Genomic DNA, 8810 nt, shown 5'->3' with positions numbered 1-8810 from the left:
AGCAAATTATTTTTGGTTGAAAAAAAGAGATAAAGAAGTAAAACACAGCACTATGTCATCATTTTATGATTTATTAAATTGTATAACAGTGCAAAAATATTGCTCATTTGCAGTGGTCTTTTTTTAACTATTTGGAAAAGAAGCTATAAAAATAACTAAACACTTGTTGAAAAATAAACAAGTGATTCAATTTTAAATAAAGATTTCTACACATAGAAGTAATCATCAACTTAAAGTGCCCTCTTTGGGGATTGTAATAGAGATCCATCTGGATTCATGAACTTAATTCTAAAACTTTCTTCACAAAAAAAAAAATCTTTAACATCCACAGCCCAGTCACATATTGTATTAGGTTTCTGCAGACCCACAAATGTGACTGCAAAGCATACTTGATCAACAGCCATACAGGTCACACTGAGGGTGGCCCTACAAACAACTTTATCACTGTTACAAATATGCGCCACACTGTGAATCCACACCAAACAAGATTGACAAATACATTTTGGGAGAACATCCGCACCGTAACACAACATAAACACAACAAAACAAATACCCAGAATCCAATGCAGCCCTAACTCTTCTGGGCTATAATAGGGGACGAGGTTGGGGTGGGGGCAAGGATGTATATTGTAGCCCGGAATAGTTTGGGGTACATGGGATTCTGGGGATTTTTTCTATTTTGTTTATGTTGTGTTACGGTGCGGATGTTCTCCCAAAATGTGTTTGTCATTCTTGTTTGGTGTGGGTTCACAGTGTAGTGCATATAGGTAACAGTGTTAGAGTTTTCTTTACGGCCACCCTCAGTGTGACCTGTGTAGCTGTTGATCAAGTATGTCTTGCAGTCGCTTACTGCGTCTACAGAAGTCAAATACAATATGTGACTGCGCTGACACGCTGTTTGCGCAAGTTGTAGAAGACGTCAAAGGCAGTGCCTCCACGGTGCTCCCTCAAAATTGTTGTTAGGGAGAATGATCATCCCTGGAGGGGCACCGAAATTTGTGAGTCTCCCAGTATACTTGAGGATATAGAAATATGGTGCTGTAAAGTACCAATCTCATAAAACTTGCGGGCCGCACCAACAGTAATATTTCACATTAAGGTGCGGGCCGCAAAATGACGTCTCACGGGCCGCCATTGGCCCGCGGGCCGCGTGTTTGAGACCTATGTTCTTAGGTGTTTGGATGCCCATTCCAATCTTTGACAGTTTTGTAGGAAAAGGCTGATCGGGAGAAGACTTTTTTTGTTGGAACATTACAATAGCGCCTGGATAAAAACCTCAACATTTTACTTTTTATTTATTAGCGTAACTGTACATATATAGTTTAGGGGGGTTGGGACATCATCATTAAGGATCTTCTTTATTTTGGACTACCGGATCAGGTTCCATAGCTATAAGTATATCCGTATAATATCAGTATACCCGGGAAATCAAAAAATCCGCTGCCTGACCAGGGTTAAGAAAATCTGTAGAGACTCCTCCCAGCCCCACCCCCACCAAGGACTGTTTTCACTGCTGGACGTTAGAAGGAAGTTCCACAGCCTCCGTAGCAGAACCTTCAGATTCTGTAACAGCTTCTTCACTCAGGCCATCTTGAACGAATCATAATAATCCCCTCAATTCCCCCCAAAAACGGATTACCTGGCTGGAATATAAAGACAATATAACATACATCCGTAAATGTGGATGCATCTGCAAAAGTGCAATATCTTTTTCTGTACAGTAATCTATTTATTTATATCGGTACCTTATTGATCTTTTATTCTGCACTACAACAAGCTAATGCAACACAATTTCGTTCTCATCTGTACTGTAAAGTTCACATTTCATTGACAATAAAAGGAAATCTTAGTCTGTAAGTCTATAAGTCGTATACTGTATTTTTTTAAGTATGTTACAGTAGTGGTATCGCCAAGGCTTTTTACTGAAGATTGTCAGTGCTTCATTACATAATGATTTAAGAGAATTTTGACTTAAGACAATTATGTACATTACAAAATATGTGATTGTGGAAGGGGGAGTGGTCTGCGGGCCTGCCATGGAACGGGGTTTGCCAGGACCGGCCTCGAAGACAGCAACAGGTGCGTAGATGGCCCGGGTGGACCTTGTTATCCAATCACCTGTGCTTTTCGCCACCATCAGTCTGCCTTTCTTGTTTGCTTCCATGTAACAATTGCAACGGCTAATAATTTGATTCCTGTGCTAAACTTCGCCTTTTTGTTTGCCTGTTTACATGCTGATCCTTTCCAGTTCACTATTCCGTTAGCTTACCGTGCTATCGACACGCTGGTGCTCTTTTGTTTGTATCCAGCATGATTTATGAACAATAAATAATTTCCTTCCCTGCACCTTGCCTCTGGAGTCTCGTCGGCATCCTGGGAGAACGATCCCCGCAGTAAAATGCCACCCTGCTGTGACAACTATGACCATATGGGCAATTCTTCAAAAAATGTCACTGAAATCTTGCTTTTGAGTATATTTTAATGAAAAAAAAATGATTTGATCAGTAGTTGGGAAGGAGTAGGACATACCAGCAGTAAAATATATAATTTTTAACCAACTATTGAGTGCGACGTATACTCCGGTGCGACTTACAATCTGGAAAAATACGATAATACGTATTATTAATTGTACCTCTTCTGCATGCCTCTGCAATCAGGGATGCTGTAGTTTGTTCATGTCTGTTTACCACTGTTTTGGTCTTGTGTTGTTTTTTTTCCTGTGTATGGTATTTTGAGTTACTGTCCAGTGCTCTTATTTTGAATTGTCACTTCCTCTGTCTTGCCATTGAGTGCTGGCTTCCACGTCAGTCTTTGAACGGCAACTGGGACACACCTGTTCCTTGCCAATCAGGCTACTATACATCCCCTTTAGTTCCAGACAGGGATTGATCATCGTTCACACAGCTGTTCTCTGTTCCTTGTCTTCGCATCTCCTGGGTCACGTCTGCGGCTTGTTACAGTTCACTTTCGATCTTCACTTCCTATTCTTGTTGTATGCACTTCCACTATTTTTGTTATTTTTCAAAGAATGTTAAAAACAGATGAATGAGAAATAAATCCCCTTCAAGATCACTCAAAGCACTGTTATTAACACTACAACTTACACTGGCCTACTGAAACCCACTACTACCCACCACGCAGTCTAATAGTTTATATATCAATGATGAAATATTAACATTGCAACACATGCCAATATGGCCTTTTTAGTTTACTAAATTACAATTTTAAATTTCCCGGGAGTTTTGTCTTCGAAACGTCGTGTAATGATGACGTATACGCAAGACGTCACAGATTTTCAGGAAGTATGAGCACTACGCACACACTCAGCTAAAAGTCGTCTGCTGTAACGACTTAATTACAGAGTACTTTGGACATCTGTGTTGCTGAATCTTTTGCAATTTGTTCAATTAATATTGGAGAAGTCACAGTAGAAAGATGGAGTTGGGAAGCTTTAGCCTTTAGCCACACAAACACACGGTGATTCTTTGTTGAAAATTCCCGGAGGTGAAAATTTACTATGGATCAGAGCGCGGTCAAGCAGACATGAATCCAGACCAAATGTCAACTAGCAGGTTTCGGTGAGAAAATTGTGGTTAAAAAGTCGCTTCTTACCGGATATCAGCGGAGCTTCCGTCCTGCTGCAGCTTCGTGACTTCCCTCAGAGACACTCCGCGTCAACACACCAGTGGACACACTTCTCCGACTATCAAGTAATATTAAACTCACTAAAACACGAGCAACACGATACAAAGTTAAGGGATTTCCCAGAATTATCCTAGTAAATGTGTTTTAAAAACATCAGAAGCCAATGCAATGGCGTTTTTTTTTTTAACTCGTTTTTTTTTTTTTTTTCTAGTCCGTCCCTATCAATATCCTCAAACACGAATCTTTCATCCTCGCTCAAATTAATGAGGAAATTGTCGTTTTCTCGGTCCGAATAGCTCTTTTTGTTGGAGGCTCCCATTAAAATCAATTTAAATATGTGAGGAGCCATCAACATGTGACGTCATCGTCTGCGACTTCCGGTAGAGGCAGGGCTTTTCTCTTAGCACCGACAGTTGCGAACTTTATCGCGGATGTTCTTTACTAAATTCTTTCAGCAAAAATATGGCAATATCGCGAAATGATCAAGTATGACACATAGAATGGACCTGCTATCCCCGTTTAAAAAAGAAAATCTCATTTCAGTAGGCCTTTAAAACCATATACTGTACCAATAATGTTTATATGTACATAGTACTGTCAAATGATTATTTATTAACACCGCAACTTACACTTTAAAACCATATACTGTACCAATAATGTTTATATGTACATAGTACTGTCAAATGATTATTTATTAACACTGCAACTTACACTTTAAAACCATATACTGTACCAATAATGTGTACATGTACATAGTACTGTCAAATGATTATTTTTAAAATTGCGGGTTCGATCATCAAGTCCCCCTGTGACCATATGGAAGTATCCTTGCGTATAATACTGAACCCCGATTTCTCCTGATGCTGTGTCATCAGTAGGTGAATGTGCTAATAGTGTTAAAGCCCTTTGAAAACCTTGAAGGTAGAAACGTGTGATACTAGTATAATGTATTTACCATTTAAATTAAATCAAATTAATTCCACTTGAATTTGGATTAATAATAATTAATCAAAGTTTACTCGATAGCATAATGTAAATTCCATCCATTTGCTACTGTTTGACCCTTTCGGGGTCACGGGCAGTGCTGGAGCCTATATCAGCTGCATTCGGGCGGAAGGCAGGGTACACACTGGACAAGTCGCAACGTCATCACAGATAATTAATAACAATTATAACAATTATAAACAAATGTGAATAAAAATGTTTAATCAACTAATAATTGGATGCATTAATCTCTCATAAAATCCCCCTGGAGGTCCCTCAAGGCACTGTTATTCACAATGCAATGTTTTTTATATATATTTATATATATATATATATATATATATATATATATATATATATATATATATATATTTGTATGTATATATATATTTGTATGTATATATATAAATATGTGTATATATGTTTATATATATATATATATATATATGTATATATATATATATATATATATATATATATATATATATATATATATATATATATATATACGTTAGCCTGTTTCGTAGGTTTCCCAGCTCTTCAGGGGATTTTATTCGATGTAAAATCCTAGGTTTGTAGGGATGATATAGCTTCTGTGTTTTTTCCTATATAGAATAGAATAGAATAACATGGAATAGAATACAATAGAACAGAAAGTACTTTATTGATACCTGGGGGAAATTCAGCACCACAGTTCGCTCACAATAGACAATAGACAATAATAATAATACATAATATACAACATATATAATTTTTTTATAATATATAATGTATGAATAATGTAAATATATTCTACATATAATCTACATTGAAGTGCAGTCAAGGAACATATGTATTAGACAATCTGATGGCTGTCGGTATGAAGGACCTCCTGTGTCGTTCCGTGTTACATTTTGGAGTCTGAGCCTTCCACTGAACGTGCTCATTCTCTCCGCAAGGTCCGAGTGTAGTGGTTGGGAGGTATTATCCATAATGGCAAGGAGTTTTGCTGGACTTCTTCTCTCTGACACCACCGCAAGAGAGTCCAGCTCCACTCCCACCACATTACCGGCCTTCTCTACCAGCTTGTCCAGTCTGTTTGTGTCCCTCACTCTCAGCCCGCTGCCCCAGCCGGCCACGGCGTACAAGAAGGCGCCCGCCACCACCAACTCGTAGAACATCTTCAACATCTTTGTACAGATGTTGAAGGATCCTAGCCTCCTGAAGAAGTAGAGGCGGCTCTGTCCCTTCTTGTAGAGGGCCTCTGCGTGTTTTGACCCATTCAGCTTGTTGTCGATGTGTATACCGAAGTATTTATAATCCTCAACCATGTCCACATCCACCTCCTTGATGGAAACAGGGGTCACTGAAGTACTCCTCCTCCTTCCCAGGTCCGCAACCAGCTCCTTGGTCTGCGTCACATTGAGCTGGAGGTGGTTCTTTCCACACCATGTGACATAGTCCTCCGCCAGTGCACTGTATTTCTAATCATCACCATCCTCAATACACCCCACCATCGCAGAGTCATCAGAAAACTTCTGAAGGTGCCAGGACTCTGATTGATAGTAGAAATTGGTGGTGTAAATGATGAAGAGGAAGGGGGAAAGGACTGTTCCCTGCGGGGCCCCGATGTTGCTGACCAGCCTGTCAGACAAACAGTCCTGCAGTCGAACGTACTGTGGTCTGTCAGTCAGGTAATCTACAACCCAGGACACCAAAGGGGCCTCAACCTGCATCTTCTCCAAATCACACCCAGTAGCCCAGGCCGTATGGTATCGAAAGCACTGGAGAAGTCAAAAAACATGACCCTCACACTGCTTGCAGGCTTTTCAGTATATGTATATGTGTGTGTGTGTGTGTGTGTGTGTGTGTGTGTGTGTGTGTGTGTGTGTGTGTGTGTGTGTGTGTGTGTGTGTATATATATATACATCCATCCATTTCTCCCGCTTATTCCCTTTTGGCGTCGCGGGGGGCGCTGGCGCCTATCTCAGCTATGTTACAATGTATGGGTTTCACCCGGTGGGATTTGAGGGGTGCACCAGGATGTTCACATTATTCTGAAGTTACCCGGTAAAAGGACTGAACGGCAACTCTGTGTGTGCGTCTTCATTTAATAAGATATCTAACATTAAAACATGGTGGCAGCGGTAAATCCGAACACAACAACGCTTACGAATGTCAAATGAAGAAGTTGAGGTGAAGGAGGAAGCCGAAGACAGCATTTTACAACGAAAAAGAACGATGGATGCATTCGGTTTGAAACCTCCCGCCACATTGGACTGGAATTCTACTTGCCTGGCGAAAACATGGAAGACGTGGAAAGATGAGTTTTCACTGTAGGTGGACATAACGTTAGCAGATTCTGACGACAAGACAAAGGTAAAAGTGTTCAAATACTTGATTGGAGAAACAGGCAGAGAATTGGGGAAAACATTGTGGACTACACTTAAACCAGAGGAGCAACTAGTGGAAACGCTAGACAAATTACTAACTCTGTTCGACAAACACTGCAATCCTAAACCAAACGAAACTGTTGAGAGATACAGATTTTTCTCCAGAAACCAGAATGTTAGCGAAACGATTGACAAGTACGTCACTGACCTACGAGTGCTCGCAGACACATGCAATTTCGGGACTGCAAAAGAATCCTTGATTAGGGATAGAATTGTATGCGGGATCCATGATTCGCATGTGAGAGAGCGTTTGCTGCGCGAGACAGATCTAACGTTGGAAAAAAGCATCCAAATATGCAGAGCAGCAGATCTCTCGAAGGAAAATGTGAAAACAATCGAGGGGCAAGTAGGTGAAGAGGTGCATGCAGTTGAAAGAGTGTCTGAAGCAAAGGGGGCAAGACCGAAAGAAATAAAGAACTGCAAGTACTGTGGAAAAAACCATGAGTGGAAAAAAGAGAGCTGCCCAGCTTATGGGAAAGTCTGCAGCAAATGTAACAAATACAATCACTTTGCGTCCAAATGCAAAACTTCAGATTCACAGATCAAACGAATACACAGTGTAGCAGAGACAGAGGATGAGTATCAGGAAATATTAAGCCTTCACTCAGACGGGCAGGAAAAAACACAGGAGAGACAACTGTTCGCGACAATGTTGCTGGGGGAGAGGCCAGTGAAATTTCAGCTAGACTGTGGAGCAAGCTGCAATATTATCCCAATACACCTACTGAACCCAGACACAAAACTGGAGCAGACACAGCAAGTCCTGGTCATGTACAACAAAAGCACTCTGAAGCCTTTGGGCAAATGCAGGATAAAAATAAGGAATCCGAGAAACAGGAAATTGTATAGGCTTGAATTCATGGTGATTGATGGCCAGTCATCTGTGCCATTACTTGGCAATAAAGCAGTACAGGGCATGGATCTAGTGAGAATTCAAAGAGAAAATATCATGGCCATTGATGAGATTGTCCAACACACAGGCAGTGAGGAAAATACTCCGGAGAAAGAACAGATCAGAGAACGATATCCACAGGTGTTTGAAGGAGATGGCTGCCTGTCAGGGACATATGATCTGGAAGTGGATCACAGCGCAGCTCCAGTAAAGTTACCTAAGCGAAGAGTTCCGGTGGCACTGATGAATCCACTTAGAGAGGAACTGAGCAGTCTGGTGGAAAGAGGAATCATCACACCAGTCGAAAAGAGCACAGATTGGATCAGTAGCATGGTCGTGGTTAAGAAACCATCTGGAAAATTGAGAATCTGCATTGATCCTAAACCCCTAAACAAAGCCTTAAAGAGACAACATTTCCCACTGCCAACAATCGATGATGTCCTACCAGACCTAGCAAATGCAAGAATATTCACAGTGTGTGATGTAAAGAATGGATTCTGGCATGTGAAGTTGACAGAGCAGTCCAGCTACATGACAACATTTGCCACCCCTTTCGGAAGGTACAGATGGATGAGAATGCCGATGGGGATCAGCCCGGCTCCTGAGGTGTTTCAGCACAGGCTTACGCAGGCGCTTGATGGGTTACCAGGGGTGCGCATTATAGCTGACGATATCTTGATCATCGGTGAAGGAGAAAATCAGGAAATGGCAGTGAGAGATCATGACGAAAAACTGAAAAAACTCCTTGAGAGATGCGAAACATGCAACATTAAACTGAATTTTGACAAACTGAGGCTGAAGCAGAAGGAGGTGCCGTACATAGGTCACAGACTAACATCGGAGGGCTTGAAAATTGA

The sequence above is a fragment of the Nerophis ophidion genome, linkage group LG26 (genome assembly GCF_033978795.1).
Source record: "Nerophis ophidion isolate RoL-2023_Sa linkage group LG26, RoL_Noph_v1.0, whole genome shotgun sequence".
NCBI classification, from domain to species: domain Eukaryota; kingdom Metazoa; phylum Chordata; class Actinopteri; order Syngnathiformes; family Syngnathidae; genus Nerophis; species Nerophis ophidion.
Note: the sequence above shows the minus strand (reverse complement) of the source record.